Genomic DNA, 20,881 nt, shown 5'->3' with positions numbered 1-20,881 from the left:
GAAGCCACTGTTCAAACCACTGACCTACCACCCCCAGCACTGGTAGGGATGAGAGGAGCCAGGTTGTTATTACAATAGTGCTCAAGCCCTTGCACCACTGTGGACCCTTCCCCTGCATGCTGCACCACCTGTTCTGGAAATGATGCTGGCATCTTATCCCGACAAGGCTTCTCTTGTTACTTCTTTAACTTAAAATAAAAGAGTTGGCACCAAACAGAAGGTGAGAGAAGCTGCTATCAAATCCCCATTCACGAGGCTCTGCAAGCATGCTCTATGCTGGAGAGAAAGGAGCAGCACTGCTGCAGGACTGGAACTGGGAGCTTTCTTCTTATCCCAGAACAGATATGAGAGAGGCTGTGCCACACCCTGTCCCTCACCAGGGGGGCGGTTAGCCTGACCATGGAGTTCCATGCTCCTCTGATAACTCAAACTCCACAGAATCCTAAACTACTCAATGTGGCCCTGATCTTGGCCGGGATCTGGGCAGCGCTCGGCGCGACAGGGCCCTGATCTCGGCCAGGTTATGGGGGGCACCCGGCCCGACGGGGCTCTGATCTCAGCCAGGTTACGAGGGGCACCCGGCCCGACGGGGCCCTGATCTCGGCCAGGGTCTGGGCAGCACCCGGCTCGATGGGGCCCCGATCCCGGCCAGGGTCTGGACAGTGCTTATAGTAACAAGGCCACAAGTAAGACCATTGTCCCACTGCACAGACCACTTACCCCTCCCTCCATGTACACTCCATCACCCTCAGCGCCCAGTGAGCTTTGCTGCTAAGCGTGTACAGTAAGAGCAAGGAGCCCATTAGCAATGCCCTGCAATCGACATGCTCCGGCTGCACTTACGCTGCTCTCTGTTTAGCATTTTAAAGCCTTCTGAAATTCATCCAATTTATGAGAGATGACCCAGGAAAATTAATATCCAGCCTCGGCGTCTTACAGTTTGCATGACAGAGTCAAACTTCTTCCCAGTAAAGCAATGAGGCAAACACTGAGTGGCTGATTAAATCTCCCAGCCTTTTCCATTAAAGGCAAAAGATTGAGTTCCCATAGTCTTTCTAAATCCTGCTTCTTGACAGCCACTTCTCCTGCCTGGATGCTAATGTGATGGGGATGGATATGAGGCAGCAATTTACTATCTGCCAGGATTAACGAGGGCATGGTTGGTTCTTGCATGATGGGTGCTGGTTCTTGCATGTTTCCCGGATGACTTTGGGGGCACATTTTGAAAGGAAGTGCCAGGATTTTGCCTTCCACTCTACAGGTAGCAGCACAGCCACAAGCCTCTATGATGTTCTGGTATTTTACCTCCTAAATTCAAGTGGTCGTTGCACTGTTGGTGTTAATTTGTTTTATAGTAGCAACCGGAGGCCTCAGCTGAGATCAGGGCCTCGTTGTGCTGGGTGTTGTGTGGACATGTCATAGGACAGCCCTGCCCTAAAGTGCTAACAATTTAAATAAACAAAGGATTTTGAGCCCCATTTTCTCCTGGGGAGCCGAAGCCCAGTGAGCTGCAGTGACAGGTCAGGCAGAGATCTGTGCCAGGAAATGTGCCAAGTCCCCCATCCAAAGCACTAACCACCCCCTCTGTCCTGAACACAAGGGAAGACTTGTAAGTAAAGCCAGAGCTCCCTCTGCCCCAAGAGCACGTCTACACAACCGTGAGCTGACTCGTGCAAAAACGAGCCGTGCAGACGCTTCAGCCTGGGTAGCAAAGCCCCCCCCCCCCCAGGTGTCATAGCTTGAGCTCTGCTCCAGCCGCAACCTCTCCACGGCTATTTTTCAGTGGGGTAGCACAAGGCTGGGTCTGCTGCCCCAGGCCCTGAGACTCGCGGCCACTCACTGTATAGACGTTTCCCCAAACTCCAAGGTCACTGCAAGCAAATCGGCTCCACCGCATTGCTGCTGCTGGCAGCGCTGCCTTGCAGCTTGTGAATTGCTCTGTTGAGTGGAAGGAGACAGGGCATCATTAACCAACACCCTCATCGCACAGAATGAAAGAGGAAATATATGTCTTGACTTTGGCAGGCTGTAAGTTAAGTAGCACAGGTCTGTGAAACGGAGATGTGATATACACCGCCTCTGCCGAAGATCCTCAGTTACCCGCACCCAGTGCATTTCCTTTTGTTAGGTGACCAAACAAGCAAAGACTGTGGGCTGATTCATGACCAGTTTACACTTAGAGAGAGGTGCGTTTGTCCTGCTCCAGCAATGGAGCTTTATCAGATTAGGGCTTTGAGCTCTCTGCTGGCAAATCTGCAAACTCAGATTTACACCAGTTATGATTAAAATGCCCCTAGGCAAACAAAGAATGTCAGAAGTTTGGAAGGTCTATAAACCTTCCTGTTTCAAGGCATAAACCAGGCACTAACAGAGCAGGTAAGGGAGAAATACTCCTATAAGGCAATGCCCACTTAGCCTGTGGATCCCACTGCCACAAGATACTGAAGCCAAGTGTTTCGCAGTGTTCAAAACCAACATCAACTGGCCATTGATTTGGGCAATAAGAATATCCAGAATTACAGTAACTAGACTTAGGAACAAGGATTGGAAGGGACCACTGGGGTCATCGAGACCCTGGTCTTGCAGGCCACCCCATCGTATAACTCTGTTCGTAAATGTATCGAGCTCCATCTTAAAATGAGGTGGGTTGTTTGACCCCGTTGTTCCTAGTGCAAAACTGAGCCAGAACATTGATCCTCTGTGAGACAGAAACCTTCTAATTTCCAGTCTAAATTTGTTCCTGGCCAGTTTTTCCCCATTTGTACCTATGCTAGCATTGCCCTAGTGCTTGTCCCTCTTTGGGCGTACCCCCTTGATGTATTTATCGAGCGTGATCAGACCCCCTCTCAGCCTTCCCTTTGCTAGGCTAACCAAGCCAAGCTCTTTGAGTCTCCTCACATATAATAGCCTCTCTGTGCCCTTGGTCATCACAGCAGCCCTTCTCTGCACCTGTTCCAATCTCAAATCATCTTTCCTGAACAGACAAACCCATGGTCTGGGATGGGATCGGGCCTTCCTGTGTCTGAGTTCAAATCAACCTCCAGCTGACAAGAGTTGGGAAGAAATTTCCACCATGGACAGATCAGCCCATAAACTGACCTTTGCAAGTTTCAGGCACATTCTTCTGATGCAGCTGGTGCTGGTCAGTGTTACAGATGGGATACTAGGCTAGGAGCCCTTGGTCTGATCCAGTCTGGCAGTTCCTGTGATCCTATTCACCACATTTTGAAAACAGAAACTGGCTTTCTTGCGTCTATATAGAGCTGGTCAAACTGCTTTGACCTAAATTTTTTTCATAAAATTTTTTAGTTTTAATTTCTAACTTATTGTGGTATGGTAAAACCAAAGGTCAGCCAAGAACAGGGCCCCTTTGTACTAGGCAATGTTACCAATGTAGAATACGGACTTATCTGTTTGGGGACAGTCAGGAAAGTTAATCCAAATAACTAAAGGTGTGAATTTAAAGTTTAAACCAAATTAAGGCCACTTAATTCAGAATAAGAGTGATTACACACACAGATTTAATGCAGTTTACCTAGGTTTGGAAAGATTAGATTTTTATTGGTAAATGTTGATTTCATCCACAATCTTGTCTTAAATCTACGACTGTACAATTTATGAGGCATTGACTTTCTTTTGTTATCTGTTTGTGCAGTGGACAGCACAACAGGGCCCCGATCTGGTTGTGGATTCTTGCTGTTACTGGAGAATAATAATGACAAAGTTCTTGCATCACAAATGTTATTTTACTCTTTTATGCAAACGTCCCCTCTCACAGGGAAGGCTGGAGCATGGAAAGGTCAGAACTGGACGCCTAGAGCGCATGTTTCTGCTTTCATATCTGTGAAAGGAATAACTCCCCTTTCCCACTGAGATCCCTCAGGCACCCAAACATCTTAACTCAATTTCCACCACTGCTGCATGAAGATCTTCTGAATAATATTAACAACTTCCCTTCCCTGCAAGCCTGTTTACCATGAAGGAACTTGTCTTGCACTATCCAGATCTAAGTAACTTTTATTAAAATTCTGCCACATGCAAGATTTATTTAATCAAATGTTGGTAGTGTTTCAGTTTTGAAAACCAACCCACAGGGAAGAGAACTGCTCCAGATATTTTTATTTCTCTGCATATCTCAAAATATTGCGAACCAGGGGAATCGTATGCTTCCCTAGGACAACATCAACTGAAGATATTGTGAGAAACACATATGGTACTGACCCTCAGAATTACCTTCTCATCTCTGACTCCTACAGGTCAGTCAAATGACTTTCCCATGAATGCGTCTGTCCTCTCCTTAATTCTTATATTTCCTGCTATCAGAATGTTGAATGAAATTCACCCCTGTGCAAAGAGCCAGCCTAAAGCATCCCATTAAAGCCCTGAAAAGAGGGTCTTTGCTCTGGGCTAATTTCACTTGTAGGGAGCAATAATTTCAGGTGATAAAATGCTGTACTCACTCACTGGCTGTTATTTCCTGAGTCCGTCCCTGCCCTCCTATCATCATCTTTTAATGGTTCTTTTATTTTTTTAATTAAAGTTATTTAGCAATGCTATTTTCATTGTGCTGAACCACAGTTGACAAACCACTTGGCATTTCATTTACGTAAGCCTTTGTCAGGATAATATGCTACGCTTGACTAGCATCAGTCATGCCTAATGGCTCTCCAGGAATTGCCACGGAGATGCAGCCTCCTATGGGATAAAGAAGCTGTCTAAGAGCCGGGCAGTAACACCGCCAACAGGTTGGGGCAGAAAGGGGGATGTTTTTCAAGATGCTGAGTCAAGGGGAGTTGGGCCTCTTAAGTCCCATTTGCACCTTAGGAAACCATGCCCCAAGCGTCGAGGATGCCTGCGAGGGAATGCACTGGCTCAGCTGGGATTTTGACTAGAAACATGGGGATTGTACTGCTAGGAGTGGGGAAAATGCTGGGTGATCTTTAATGACAAGCAGCAGCCAGCTCAGCGCTCTGAGCATTAATTACTGAATCACCAACTTCACCAACCTAGACTAACCCTGCTCAGCTCGCACTGCCAGATAGGGAACACAGCTGCACAGCTGCAGCAGTCCAAGCACCACTGCCAAGCACTGTCACGGCAGAGCAGGGAGGCGGCTGTCGCTCTGCGGCATGTGCCCGGCATTCTGAGGTTGGCTTATTTCACCCTCTTATTACTAATGAATGAGCTTGCCATGGTGCCACTTGTCCTGTTCTTTTATCTGTGTGTGCGTGGGGGGTTCCCTGGCTGCTACAGGCTGAACGCGGGTCTCTAATTCAGGGCTGCCAGAGAACCTGAGAATGCAGCTCTGTTTGGCTTTCAAATTAAAAAATAAAACGTCAAGTTTCATAATAGCTGTCGTACCTAGTGCTTGTTACCCCATTACTCATCACAGGCACCGAGCCTCACGTAGTGATTGGCTCTGCTTTAGGGGAGGGCACCTGGGATGGGTTCCTGCAAGAGCTGAATCCGGCCAGGTGGGCCCCATCAGCCAATTAGGCTAGAGGAAGCTGATGAGAGGGAATTGCACCTGTGAGGAGCAGGCAGGGCTTCTCCACAGCCAAGGCGCTGCAGGGAAGTAGGCTGCAGCCCCTCCCTGGGAGAAGGGAGGTGTGTTTGGGCTGTGGCTTTGGTTGTTCTCTGGGAGGAGGGACCTGTGAGACTGGCAAACCTGGAACCAGAAGGTAAGGGAAGGACTCAGGGAAATGTAGTAGGTTCAGGAGAGCTGGGAGCCACAGTGGAGCGCAGACTCGGGTTCCCTTGCCAGTTGCCAGCCACTGAGGGAGTGGTACCATGGGGCAGGCAAAGGGGATATTGCTAGTGAGCAGGAACATTGTTACACCCCCATAAGGGGAACCCACATAGTGACCTGGCTGCTGCCCAGGCCAGCCCCAATTGGGGCAGAGAGGGGGCGCCCCCCAACTGCGGCCCTGCCACCGGCCCTCGACTGTGGCCTGCTACAGTTCCGCTCCCCCAGCCCCCAAAGTTAGCATGGTTAAGAGACACCCTGTTCTGTCAGCCTAGCCGTGCCTACACTGTGGGCCGTGTCTGCACAGGGGCTGGGCCAGGGGCATGATGCAGCTGTGCCGCTGTAACGTCTTGGTGTAGAGCAGGCCTGAGACCTGACGTATTCATAGTTTGCATGCAAAAGCGACGTCGACTCGAGGTAGTAAATAACTGGACTTGGCATGCTGGTTTCAAAACCTTTCACCTGTGCTGAAATTAATACAGACTTTATTGCTGTCTTAAGGACAGGTCCTGTGACATTGCACTCCATAATGTTTTATGGAAATACTCTTATGGTGTGAATATGATGTAACTGGAATATGCTTCATGCAAAAGGTCTCTTGTAAGGTGGTATTACAAAGCTTATAATCTACTGATGTGTTCATCCCATTTGTATGAATGTATCATTCTTGTATCTGAATCTAGGAATATGAAAAAAGAATAGGAGTAGTTGTGGCACCTTAGAGACTGTCTTGTTCTTTTTGTGGATACAGACTAACAGGGCTGCTACTCTGAAACCTTGGAATATGAAGTTAACTCTGAGTCCTATTGTAACTATGCAAAATGGGGGCCATTAATGGTGGTTTGGAAGCTTGACGGTTCCCATTGACTAGGACAATTGGTTGTAAAAGGTTTATAAATTTGCAAACCTTCCTGGGTGCCTGCAGGCCAGCCCTGGAAGAATGGAGGCTGGGGGTCTCACAGGACATGTGACCATGTCACATGATACTGGTATCCATCTTAAATCTGGTACTTTTTCATTTAGGAGGAGGGGTGGGGACCCAACGACACAAAAGATTCCTGCCTTGTGCCAAAGCTATAAAAGAGGGTGGAACAGAACAGAGAGGACTCCAGTCATGAGAAAACCCCTTGTTTCTACCTAAAATGTTTGCTGGAACTAACAAGGGCTGTACCGGGGAAAGGATTGGGTCCAGACTAGAAAGGCATCTAGGCTGTGAAAGACGCTGATTGGAACATCTCTGAGGGTGAGATTTTACCTGTAAACAGTTTCTTAACATATTAGGCTGAGACTTGCGTGTTTTGCTTTATTTTGCTTGTAACTTACTTTGTTCTGTCTGTTATTACTTGAAACCACTTAACTCCTACTGTTAATTCTTAAAGAAATCACTTTTGTTTATTGATAAACCCAGAGTGAGTGAGTGGTACTGGGGGGAGGGGGGGGAAGCAAACAGCTGTGTATCTCTCTCTATCAGTGGTATAGAGGCTGGACAATTTATGAGTTTACCCTGTATGAGCTTTATACAGAGTAAAACAGATTTATTTGGGGTTTGGATCCCATTGGAAGCTGAGTGTCTGGGTGCTGGAGACAGGTGACTTGCTGAGAAGTTTTTGGTTAAAGTCTGCAGCTTGTGGGGGACATGGTTCACACCTGGGTCTGTGTTGCAGCAGGCTGGTGTGTCTGGCTCAACCAGGCAGGATTCTGGAGTCCCAAGCTGGCAGGGAAAACAGGCTCAGAGGTAATTCCAGCACATCAGGTGATAGCTGTAAGTGGGGGGTCTCTGTGACTGAACCCATCACAGGTCCCTCCCCCCACCTGTCCAAATTCATAGCTACTGAACCCTTCTGTACGTCAGCAGCTTGTGCAATCAACCTGCAGTTACAGCTGTTTCAAATTAAAACAGGCTGCAGTGCCCCAGCTCCTGCATGGAGATGTCAGGAGAAAATTCACTCTCCCGGAAACAGACTCTGGCGCCTGACAACACGGTCAAGGTTGCCCTTTCGTACATTGAGGCTTTTTGTGCTTTCGACAATGTTTCCACCTTGGGAACAGCTGCCTATTTTCTAAATGCACATAGGAGTCTCTCCTCCCCCCATCCCCACCATTATTACCTTCTACACAAACCCCCCAGTGACCCTTTCTCTGCCTGTAACAAGAAGTGAATGATCAATTCCACACAGAGAAAGAGTTGTGATCCCGCTGTGTCCTTGAGAGGATATTCTCCCTGTCAGGACGTGAATGCAGGAAGCTCTCTACACTCCCAATGAACCTTTTTAGCTCATCTGCGTTAGAGACTTCAGCATTTTAAGCTGAGAGGTAGCATTTGTCGAGGGCTATGGGATTTGCTAGCTATTATTCCAATTACATTCAGTCGACAGCGTGACTTCCGCAGCAGTGCAGGCAGTGGGGAGGGTGCACGGAAGTGTGTGCTGGGGTAGGGCAGAGCAAAGGGGAGCAGCACTCGTAGCATGCAAACAGACTTTGTTAGACACTGCTCAGATACATCCACAGCTGGTGCAAATCATGGTAGTGTTATTGTCAGCCCTGGTCTTGCCAATTATGGTGCCCTATGCACCTGACCCCTTCCAACCCCCCACGGAGGATCTGGGCTGTGCTCAAGGCCTGCAGGACTGCGGTTGCAGGAGCTGTAGGGGGGTTCTTGGGGGGGGCACAGGCCCAGAGCAGCCTAGGGGATTAGCGGGGGCCTGGCGCGGGCAGCAGAAAGCAGAACAATCTGGCCCCAGCCCGCTCTGCTCCCCCCTGCCCCAGCTATGTTGCTCATGGGAGGGGGCTTGGGGGGAAGGGGTCCACGCCTCCCCTTGCACTCACCAGTGACAGGAAGTGGAACAACCCAGCCCCAGCCTGCTCTGCTCCCCTCACCCCAGCCGTCTTGCTTGGGGGAGGGGACTTGGGGACAAGGGGTCCGCCCCTCCTCCCTGCACTCTGTGGCAGTGGGAAGCAGAGTGACACAGCGGGGAGCCAGTGAGCAGAGAACTCCCCATGGCATAATGAAAGGTGCTAGAAACACACTCGGCCTGAGACGCCATCATTTACATGCCTGCAAAGTGCTAACTGATCTGATTGATGGTGTTTTGCTTCACCTTGGGCTGGTGCCAATGACTGAGCAAGGAGCAGAAGAGGGAATCCAGCCCTCTGGCTTTGATCACCGAAGTTTTGCTGGACGCTGCCTGAACACTTTATTTGAGACATGTGGGCTTGTCTTCAGCAATGAGGGGGTCCTATTACTGCTGGCCTCCAGCAGGTTGCAGAGTATCAGCTCCATGTGCTCTCACGCTCTGCAGAAGGTGTGTGAATGACACCGACGTTCAGGTTTTCCACTGCGTCCAATCAGACGCTTGCTGCTTTTAATACTGATGGATGGAGATAAGGTGGCAGGAATTTATCCTTGAAAGCACTGGTGGTGGGGACAGGCCAGGGGGCAGCTGAGCTGTATCTCACCAGCTCAGATAATGTCTTCGGGTTAAAACTGAACCAGTCTCAACCTGGGTTCAAACCCATGTGGCAAGAAGGCAGGGGAATGAGGAGGAGCAGGTGGAGGGTGGCTGCCATGGACAATAGAACGCAGGTCTTAGTATCATAGTCCATATGGTCTGAGTCTCATTTACAGTGTCTGGCCATGCAAAGGGACTCAGAGTAAAAGAGAACCAGGCCCAGGAATATTAAAGTCAGAAGGATCCATTGTGGTCAACCTGTCCAATCTCCTGCATAGTGCAGGCCACAGAATTTCTCCCCGAGATTGCTGCACCCTGCCCAGCGACTTGGGCGTGAACAAGCAGTATCTTTCATAAAGAGATTTAATGACGCCAACAGATGGAAAATCCACCATTGGCCTCTGGAACGTGTTCCAGTGGTTAATTCCCCCCATAGGTACCTTGTTTGATGCTGATTTCAGCTTTCAGCCATTAGATCTCATTCTCTTTTGTCTGCTCATATAAAGAGCCCTTTTTGCTCACAGAGATCTTCTCCCTGGGCCAGTGCTTATAGACTGTGATCAAGACAACTCTTGAGCTACCTGACTAGCAATTAGGTGAAAAGGATTTAAAAAGAGAACCCCCCCCTTGTGAGTGTAACCGAGCGCTCTAGTCTAAACATGGGTGGGCGGTTTCTCACCTCCCTTCATTTCTAGTCCTACACAGAGTGTACTGTCTCCCCAGCTTCCCCAAAAGCAGAAGCCAAGAAAAATTGAGCTGCAGGGCTTTTAAATCTAGTGTTACTAAAGCCACAGCTGGTTAAAAACTGAACTGCCAGCAGGGACGGGTGTGCAGCCAGGGCATGTATGTCTTTGGGAGAGTGTGTGTGTATGCAGTCACCTCTGTAGGTTTGGCTGTGGAACGGAGGTATGCATGGCTGCACTGAGAAGTGTGTGTGTGGGCGTGCACAGATTTCTGTGTGGGTGTGTGTATGTACACAGCTCTGAGTTGTGTGTCTGCGGGGGGGGGGGGGAGGGCGGTAGCCAGCAGACATACATCCCTCTATCTCCCTTGCATAACCTGGCGCCCCGCTCCAGGGTAACCACCTAGCAGACCCCAGGCGGCACTGACTGTTTTCTTGCACAGCAGCTCTCAGCTGTCTGAAAGCACTGCATTCAGCTTGGAGCTGTGATTGCGTGGCAAGCACTGTCCCGTTGCAGTAACCCTGATATGTCTCAGCAATTATTTCTCTGCCTGCTCCTATTCCTCTCCTCCCTCCTACCATGAAGCCTTGGCCTGAACTGATGCCATCCCGAGCGTTTTTGTGGCAACATGCTGTGTTTTTCATAAAGTGTAGGGTTATAAACCTTGCTGCAGCCTCCAGAGGAGCCGGATTAGGTGGTTGCCATCAGCCCCAAACTGCGAATATCTCGCCTGCTAGCCAGGGAAATCCAGGGCAGGATTTCATGTGACACAGCGTTTTTCTCCATCTTGGCAAAAGACTCTTGCCAAAGCAGGTTCTGTGAGGAAGTGAGATGCAGCGATAGAGACAGAGACAAAACTGACCTCAGAGCTTATGACTAGAATGACTGAGTACCTTTACTGACTGGGAGAGGGGACAGGTTTCATCTTACAGATCTGTTCTTTTAATTGGGCCCTCTATAGCAGGACACTATTTTCCCTGCAGGTTGAGGCAGCCGTTCCCTCTTTTCATTTACCAGCCGTGCAGGCTTCATTAATTAGTCTTTAACCAATTTCTTGTATCTGAGCCCATTTAAGCTGCAGAGGGGACATTGTTAAATACACAGGGTGTGGGGAGGGGGAGCACAATGAACATGTCTGCAGACTCCAGTCCTGGGCTAGAAAATCCCTCATTAGATTTCTGCTGCCTCTTCCAGGCTGGAAACACAATTAGAAGCCCACTCAGTCTCTGGGACAGGCACTCTCCAGCTGCTGTTTGTTTCAGTATGTGATCATTTTCTCATGTATTGCCAGGAACCCGACAATGGGCTGGATTCTTAATAGGCATGGCCGTCTGGGTGCAGCTGCTGTGTCAGTTCTCTGCGGAGCAGTCACTGACACCCATGTAAAACACTACTAAACCAGAGTGAGTCCTGGTTTATGCTGCCCTGGCAGAGGCGGAGGTGACTGCACCAGTCCGTGACTTAAAGATCTCAAGCTATTTAGTTTATCAAAAAGACGACTAAACTGTGGTGTGTCAGCAATTTCACAGGGAAAAAATCCTGGGTACTAAAGGGCAAGGCAGAAGAAGAACCAGGCTCTGTACACACAGCAGCTTAGGTTGTATAAGTTGTGTCAGTCAGGGGTGTGAATACAACCCCCGGGAGCAACGTACGGTGTGGACAGTGCTATGTCGGCTACTTCTCCGCCAACACAGCTATCACTACTCCCAGGGGCTGGAGTAGTTAAGTCAGCAGGAGAGCTCTCTCCCGCAGCGTAGAGCATCTGCACTAGCAGCGCTACAGTGGCGCAGCTGCATTGGTGCACGTATGTGCGTAGGCATGCGCACGGGGTATGCTGGCTGTGCCCAGGCACGCCCTAATGCCTGCAGGCCAGATCCGGCCCCTCAGGCCTTTGGATCCGGCTCGCAGGATTTGCCCCCCGTGGTGCCGCAGGCCCCGCGCTGCTCTCAGAAGCGTCCGGCACCATGTTCCTGGGGCCCCGAGGGGGGCAGAGGGCTCCGTGTGTTGCTCCAGGCACCACCCCCCGCAGCTCCCATTGGCGGGGAACAGGGAACTGCGGCCAATGGGAGCTTTGGGGGAGGTACCTGGAGGCGTGGCAAGGAGAGCACGTGGAGCCCTGTACCCTCCTCCCCCCCGCCTGCACCTCGCACCCCTCCTCTTCCCCAATTCCTTGCCCTGAGCTCCTTCCTGCACACCGCAACCCCAACCTTTATGATGTTCGCCTTTAAAAAAAGAAAATAAAATATAATTCCCTGGGTGCATACGCCTCTGTATATGTGTGTGCATACAGCAGGTGCATGTAGCCTCAGACAAATTCAAATGAGAAATAAGGCACAACTTTTTACCAGTGAGGGTGATTAACCACAAGAACAAACTATCAACGGGCAGTGATGGATTCTCCATCTTTTGGAATCATCAAATCAAGACCAGATGCCTTTCTGGAAGCTGCTTTAGTCAAACACAAGTTAGTGTGCTCAGCACATGGGTAACTGGGTGAAATTTTATGACCTGTTATACATGTGGTCAGACTATGTCATCTAATGGTCCCTTCGGGCTGTAAAATCTATGAATCTATAGACAAGATGCACGTCAACAGAGAATTGGGCCCCATATGTGCAGAGAGAGATTCACGCTGCTTTGCCCTAGGGGGTTTCACAGGAGCTGCAGCAAAATTTTGTAGCTTGGTTTAGATTAATTGTTCTGTGTTTGTTCTGAAAAATCTCATTTGATGTTTGCATGATTTTATGACTTCTTCAGCGGATTGCTCACAGCTCAGCAATCCTGGGGCTGTTTTTAATTTGTCCTGATGCAATTTAACAATCTGGTGTCAGAAATCTTTGTTGTCTGTGTGCTGTGCAGAGAACAGGTTCATTCTGGTCAATGAATCTCACTTGTGGGGAGGAAGATGTGAAACATGAGAAGGAAAAAAAAAAAGGCAACTTCCAATCATGGGTTGGGTTGATTTTTTTTAAAGGGAGCCATGGTTGCCCATTCCAGTCTAAAGGGAAAAGTGCTTCGGCTGCTTGCAAATGAAACATGTTCATGGATTGTTTGGTAAGCACCAATTCTGTGGAGGGAGTAAAGTACAAGGAACAATTCTGTCCTAGCCTTTCAGAGAGGACCAAGCTGATCTGCAAAACAGTAAGAAATCTCTCCAGGTGATGGTTAAAAATTGTCAGTGTTTAGTAAACTGAACTAAAAAACACTTAAGCGATGAGCTTTTGGGAGCATGGATGGCCTCTGACTCGGTCTGTGCAGAACCCAGCACAACAGAGCCTTGGTCTCAGCTGGGGTCTGTGCAATGCGTGGCACCTTGGGGCCTCAGCCTTGCTCGGGGAAAGGAATTGCTGGAAAGCTCCTGGCAGAGGCCGTATGTGAAAAATCTGGACCAGATTCCAGAGTTCTTTGGATAAATTTCAGAGCAGTTTCCTAATGACTGGGTTCCTATCTGACCTGAGCCTCTAACATCATTTGCCCCATTTGTCTCTCTCCACTCTGGCTCCTGATAGCAAAGTGCCAAGCGGGTCTTGGAAGTTTTTTCTTAGCATCTGACACTGACTCTAAACCAAGGCTGTGTGAAAAACAGACATGTCTGCCTTTCTGTGCTGGGGAATTTCTCAAAGTGACAAGGAAAGTTGTAGGCAATCAAAGGCCATTAAGGAACAAGCTGACATCAGGAAAACATTTTAATTCCCAAAAGCTGTTCCAAGCTGAGTCTTAGGGTTGCTTAGCGCCACCTGCTCTTTGCAAGGGCTGGTTCCTGTCTGAACAGGGAAGCGGCAGATTCCCATTTGAACACTCCCGAATTTGAATTGTGTAAAAAAAACCAAGTGAAATTAATTCATCCTGAATGATGGTGTCTGCTATTTAGAGTGGAGTAGGGGGTCTGGGAGCCTGTACTCCTGGGTGCTAGTCATAACTTGGGGGGAGGAGTGGGGTGCAGTGGTGGTAGCAGGGGGGCTGTGAGTCAGAATGCCTGGGTTCTAGGTATGGGAGGGGAATGGTGTCTCATGGCGAGAGGAGGCAGAGTCTGGCAATCAGGACTCTTGGGTTTTATTCCAAGCCTGGAGCAGGGGCTAGTGGTGAGTGTGGGGATGCTGGGAATAAGGACTCCTGGGTTCTGTTCTCTGCTCTGAAAGAGGAGTAAGGTTAATGGTTAGAGCAGGGGACCTTCAGATGAAAGTCACTTTGGAAGGGTAAAGTATTATCGGTTTGCCCTGACATGAAAAGTGACACGGCTCAACACTTTTGATTCTGCTGCTATTTAGGGATGACCTCATCCTGGCAAAGATGGTTCAAGAGCATCAGTGAAATTAACAATAAAGGATTATCATAATGGCCAGTGTATCATGGCTCCTTCAAGTCAGGCATTCCACCCACCTCCTTCTCTCCCCCCCCGCACTCATCCCGACATCAATTCTGCTTTGCACTCCCTGTCACTAATCCACCATGATTTCTGGAACGACCATCCATCTCAAACAGAAAATGTTTAATAAAGAAAACAACTACAAAAAAGATATACAAAGAGGCTTCCACACAACTTGAGTGCTAACTTTTTGTCTCTCTTGTTTGCCAGGGATTGCACTACCTGCTTGGAACTCCAGAGAGGACACAGACAGCTAGTGATGGTAAGTAAGTATCAATATACTGGTACAGCTCCTGGTCATTAGAGGTTTTTTTCCCCTCCACTTCCCCAATGACTCTTTAGTCTATTCTATATAGGTTCTTACACCACATTCAGCACCATATTGTTATCTCACCCACCTTTGCCTCCTGTCTCTGACTCACTCCCAGTTCTAATTTATTCTTTAATTACAAACAGCGCAGTATTCATGTAATGAAAATGACCAGCAAAGTCAATGGAATGAAGCTGCTATTAACAGGTGAAACAAATTAAAGTCCCTTTTTCCCCTTTGGTAAGATGACAAAGAAGATTTGATAAAGGCAACACACACCCACTTGGAAAGGGATAAACTCTGTGTGTGTGCGCGTGTGCGCGTGTGCATGCTCATAATGATTTAACACAACAGCAATCATTCAGGATTCACAGACTAACATCTAATGCTTACAGATTTAGCCGTGTTCAAAGGCTTGCACAGATCTAACATTATACTCATCTGATCTCTGGAAACAATTTAGTTTGTGTGTGTGAAAGCCAGGTGATATATCAAAGTGGAGCTGGGATAATCCACTTCCCTTTCTGAATAAATAACTGAGCCTGCGCATTTGCTGGTGCTTTGGAGGGGAAAATACAAAGAAAAATCACATCCCAGAAATGAAAACTAGATGCGATCATCAGGGTGTGTTCACAGCAGATTGGGTTTCATCAATATGGCGTAAGAGATTGTGAAAAATTGGATGCAGGCCGTTTTGGATTCATTACTTATTAGCAGAGTCCTTGTTGTTCATGAGAATTTGTTCAGTTGCGAGTTTAAAATGCACGGGAGTGAAAGATGAATCCTTTCTGTCCTTGGTGCCCCTTTCAGATGAGAAGTGGAATGGATTACACTGGTCAGTGCAAAGTGGCCTGAGCGGAGACAGGACTCAGGGCCAGAACTCTCATTGCAAATGAGCAAAGACCTTGCCACAAAACATTATTTAAAAACCCCCAACCTGCGAATGTGTCCGAGCAGATGGGACTCTAAAGGAATGTGGCTGAATTTACCTTCCCAGCCATGTCAAGCATCATCAGGAACAGCCTCACACCATGGGTATGTCTACACAGCAAAAGTTGTGCGCAGACTAGCCTGAATCCATTTAGTGCAGGTAACAGCAGGCAGCACAAGCCTGGCACGGACCCTGGGAATGGGTTTGCTCTGAAGTGGCCCTTGCTGCTCTGTCTTCACTGCCACTGGTGCCCACGCTAGCTTGGACCGAGCTTTTCCTATGTAGACATACCCTCGGTATCTGCACTGCAGCCAGCACAACAGGGCCCTGAGCTTGGCTGGCGCCTTCAGGTGTATCGGAACATAATTATATCATCAGTAAATCAACAGGAGAGAGAATAGTATCTTGCTCCTCTCTAGCCCCTTCCATCTAAGGATCTCCAAGTGCGTGGCAAGTTCTAACCCAGCACTGCAACCCTTCTGGGAGCCAGGCGAGTGTTGTTCTACACAGACACACAAAGATTTAAGCGACTTAACAGAGGTAACACAGGCAGGATCAAAGCTGGGACTTGAGACCAGAAGTGCCTGGCTCTCGCTGCCAGAGCTGAGAAGGAACCCAGGCATTCGGAGTCCCCTGCCCCACTGCTCTGATACTTTCTCCAGGAGCTAGGACTAAAGTGGTGCCGGCCTATCCTTCTGGGAGTGAATTTCACCCGATGAGATCTTCCCCGAGCTGCTGCTTTTGGATTTCAGAGACTTCACTGCCATAGACATTGTCCCATGGTTGGCTGGCAGGAGGAGGAAAGGGTCAGCAGTGGGTAGCAGAAGTGAAGCCCTGGTGTGCCACCCCCCAGTGGCTTTCATCAGGGACTTGGTTACTCCCCCCACTCCCACATCCATTAGAGACAGAAGGATGGCTATGGAAGGGAGCTCTCCCCTATGTGAAGAGCTCGGCGCAGCAGGCAGTCTCAGGCTCTCCATTTCAGTGCCCTGAAATGACACCGGCAGCTGCTGGAGTCCCTGGTGTTGTCATCTTTGATCTGTGAGCGTGGAAAGGAGGGATGGGGAAGATTGGCAGCACAGCTACAGAATTCTGTGGTTTATTGGCCTTCACAGATTTATACGTTTTTAAGGCCAGAAGGAACTGTTGTGATCAGCTGGTCAGACTGTCTGCAGCATGCAGGCCAGAAAGCGCCTCTCAGTAATTTCTGTAAATGGAGTGCAAATGCTGGCGTTCGGAATCGCTAGTGTTCTGCACTGGTATAAATAACTGCTCCTGGTGCAGGGCAACAGAGAGCTGGACCTGGTAGTGTTACACGAACGGGCAGGATGTACATCATGTACTGGGCACCCTGGTCAAGGGAGAGCCTTGCTCCCAGGGACTGGAGCTCCAGTGCTTTCTCATGAGACACTGGAGACGGCGAAGTGAAATACAAGTAACCAAGGAATTTCTCAGGAGCAACTCTATGTGCCTGATTCCCACTGCCCTTACCCTTTGGGCAGTCATTTACACCAGTGCAAAAGACAGTGACTAGCTGTCAATTGTGTTTGCACCCACTCTGCACTGGTGTGATTGAGTCCACATGGTGTGGGCTTATGAGAACCTGCAGGTGAAATGCTTTGCAAAAACCACACTACACGTGCTCCAAGCAAACCCTTGGAGACAAAGGTCCAAACCCAGAATTCAGTCTTAGATTTATAGTGTTTAAGGCCAGCAGATGATCCAGGCTGACCTCCGTAGATCGCAGGCCAGAGCATGTCGCCCAGTTACCCCTGTATGAAGCCCAGTAACTAGTGTTTCACTAACACATCTCTTCCAGAAAGGTGTCTGGTTTTCATTGAAGATGACAAGTGATAGCAAATCCACCACTGCCTTTGGAATTTTGTCCCAGGAATTAATCACACTCTTTGTTAAAATAATTGTGCACCTTATTTCTAATTTGAATTTGCCTGGCTTTAGTTTCCAGCCCATTCTTGTTCTGCCTGTCTCTGCAAAGCTAGAGAGCCCTTTATTACCCAGGATAGTCACCCTAAGAGCCAGCACAGGGCATGTCAACACTGCAATCAGAGGTGTGCCTGCAGCAGTGGAAACGTGTCTTTAAGGGCGACAGGCTGGAGGAAGATGTAACGAATGGGAAATATTGATACCTACAGCCCGACTTCTGCCCTGGTCCTCAGTAGTAGGGAGACAATGAGGGGAAGCAGGAAGTGAGCTTAACAAGATCATGGAGATTCCTGTGGCTCTTGGCAGTGCTGGGGTAGCTGTTCGAAGGGAGTCAGCAACCCCTAGGAAAATTACACATCAGGAAAATCTAAACCAATAAATCCAGCTGCAGTGTGAGGGCTCCATTCACAACAGTAATAGGTTGGACAGCATGACAGAGAAAGTGACAGCACTAGGGCATGGACACAGACTCTGCTCACACCAACAGCTCAATACGCCCAGCGGCGACAGCTACGTTTTAAACTAAAAACTACAACGTGATTTTTTTCTCCCCTCGCCTGCCTTTGTGTCTGTAACGTGTGTGCGCGTGTGCACGCTCTGTGCATATGTGCGCACACACAGACACACAAAACTTAGAGTTGTGTTTTGTTTTTGTTTTTAAAATCACACCAGCAGAACAAGGTTTCTTTCCATTGCAGTGGGAGGCAGCACAGGAGACTAGCTAGATATTTCCTAGTATCAGGAAGATGCTGCTTGTCTGAAGTTGCTAAATTTGCTTCCCTGATCCCCTGACCTTCAGACAGGCAGATTCAGTAACAATAATAATATCTACTCTCCCCAGACGCCTCCAGCACCCTTGAAAAGGGAGTCTGAGATCCCCTGCAGAAACGTCTTGTAGCTGCACTAAGACACAGCCCTGGCTTTCCTTAGCATGGCATTTTTCTAACCCCTGCCAAACAGCAAACTTCCGCCAATGCCCCTCACTTACAAACAAATTTCCCCTTTTGAACACTGCTTCAAAAATGTAATTAACCTGTCTTGTCGCCCAATAATTCACCCAGTTAGCTTGTTTGTATCTTAAAGAAAATCATTTCTATCATTCCTTTAACTGCAGCTCATGCTTATTTGAAATATGACATTGCTATCTCTGTCACCCGATAATTTATAGCCCCTTGTTCGTGTCCCTCGCTGTTTAGCCAATCTTGTGTATTTTGTGTCTCCAGAAGATAAATTGGAAATCTGCTTGAAATTAAAGATCAATTGCCAATTGAACTTTCTTTTCACTTTCCACTGCAGCTGTGGGAGAGGGGAGAAGCCATTTGCAGATACCCTCCCCTCAGTGGCCCAAAGTTTGCTCTCTCTTTAAAAAAATAAAAATAAAATAGAGCTGTTTTTTGTGGCCCAGCCCTTCTGGGCAACTTGGCACTGCTGCGGGAGGAAGGAGGAGGCAGCATCTATTCTTGGGGCCTGAGTCAAAAGGCTCCTTAATGTCAGTCTTGCAGTGCACAGTCAGGGCTAGCTGCGATGAGAGAGGCTGGCAACCTGTGACTGAACAACAATACTTGTCCATCTGGACAGCCATGCTGCTGGGTTTTGCTGGGATAAAGGCTGTGGCATTGCATACTTCAGGATGCTGCGGCACCACAGTCAGGGATGAATGTCCCCCTCCCACTTGTATCATTACACAGTAGCCCAACTGCATGGTTCTTTGCAGTCTTTGGGGGATTTGCCTTCCTCTCAAGTATCAGCAACATCCAGAGACAAGGACCTAATGCACCATGGGTCTGGCCCAAGGATTTGTGACCCACTCCTGGAAGCTCACAAACAGGAAATCGGCGGGGTGGGGTGTCACAACCATCTTGCATTTCCCATGTTGCTACATAGGGGGTGCAGCCCAGCCGCAAAAAGGCAAACGTTTGAGTCACTTTTTGCTCAGCCACACTCTGCAGCGCCTGAGCCCTCCTGCCATGGCTCCAGGGGAATCTTTCCAGCTTAAAGCCCAAACTCAAACCCACCTGGGGATTTTTCTGAAAGCCTTCTACAGGCTAAAGAGACAACCCAGTTCATGTCAGGCTCAGCGGCACTGAGCCTGGCTGCTGCACGCTGGGCCTGGCTGCACTTATATCTCCCCACAAAGCCATGTGAAAGGACAGGACAAAAGGTCCGTGTTACTCGATGCCACAGGAGCTGGTGCAAATGGATTCTGAGCCTCTCTTGAATAACGCTCCAAGAGCAATAGACCAGGGAGCAGATTATCCACAGCACCAGAAAGGTCATCAAGTAGCCAGTGGGGGGAAGCAGGTTTAAAATGTATCTGTTGTAGGGCCCCTCCCCTACTGGGGGCCAGAGAGCTGTACTTCCCTGCCAGACATGTGGGGCTCGCGAGGAATCAGCTTGGGGCTCTAGCCAAGGGCTGCCCTAATTTCCACTCAAGCTTAAATGGCCTGTTTGGGGCTTTGCAAATGCATACAATGCGCACAGCACTGGCCCACCCGTTATGGCCCCTCACTCCTGTCAGCCAGGCCTCACCCATCCTGCAACACTGGCCCCACCCAGAGCTGTAGCAAATGGGGTTCAGCTGTGCATATCCACAAGCAGACTCTCTGCCCCCCTGTAGGGGGGCTGCAGGGTTACCATGATTAGGGCTAGTTGGCTTGTGCAGCCACCCGCAGAATTGCACCTCACAAAAGATGGCAAATGCATTGCTGCCAGCAGGAAATACTTGATTCACACATCATTAGCCACTGGAACTCACAGCTATGGGGTGTTGTTGATACCCTTAAGTTAGCACAACTCACTGCGATCAGCTGTTTATATGGCCAACAAGAATATCCAGCCTGATACTAGTGAAAGCCAGCAAAACCTCATGTATCAGGTTTTACACTCATCAGCATCTAGTGGGCGGCAAGGTCGGGTTGGGACAGGTTATCTCACATCTGCCCCCTGTAGGGTCTCCTGCCCTTTTCTCTAAAGCAGCTAAAGAGATGGAGTCCAGGAGGACGACGGTGCTGAGCCAGGCTGGTGGTACCTCTCTTCCTAGCTTTGCAGGAAGAGAGGAGCAAAGAGAGTCCCACCCTCCTTTGTCAAAATACTCCATAAGAGCCAGTCCTATAAATTCGGTTGCCTGAACAGACTAGGGTGGTATTAGGGTCAAATTTGTGCATTAGTTGCATCCCACATGGTCCCATCTCCACACTGTGATTCTGCACCTCCCTGAGTGCAGGCGACATCAGGTTTCAGAATGAATATGAATGGGGCAGCTCATACCTTTTGGAGAGACCATTTCAGGCTCCATGCAGACTCAGGCAACCATCAGTTACACTCAGTTCATGTTTTCAAGGTTTTTTTGCCACCCATGAGGGCTACAGAGATAAATGGAAAAAACCATAACTAGCCTCCTGTAACCACTGTTCCAGATGTGTTGCTCATGTCCATTCCATGCTAGGTGTGCA

The 20,881-nt window shown here is 48.8% G+C and overlaps 1 long non-coding RNA gene across 2 annotated transcripts in view; it reads right to left on the bottom strand.

The window, feature by feature from the left end:
* The window catches only part of LOC115642988, a 180,556-nt gene that overhangs the window by 21,936 nt on the left and 137,739 nt on the right, over positions 1-20,881 (bottom strand). The window lies entirely within an intron of this gene.

Source organism: Gopherus evgoodei, unplaced genomic scaffold, assembly GCF_007399415.2.
Source record: "Gopherus evgoodei ecotype Sinaloan lineage unplaced genomic scaffold, rGopEvg1_v1.p scaffold_48_arrow_ctg1, whole genome shotgun sequence".
Classification (NCBI taxonomy): domain Eukaryota; kingdom Metazoa; phylum Chordata; order Testudines; family Testudinidae; genus Gopherus; species Gopherus evgoodei.
This window is presented reverse-complemented; position numbering and strand designations above follow the sequence as displayed.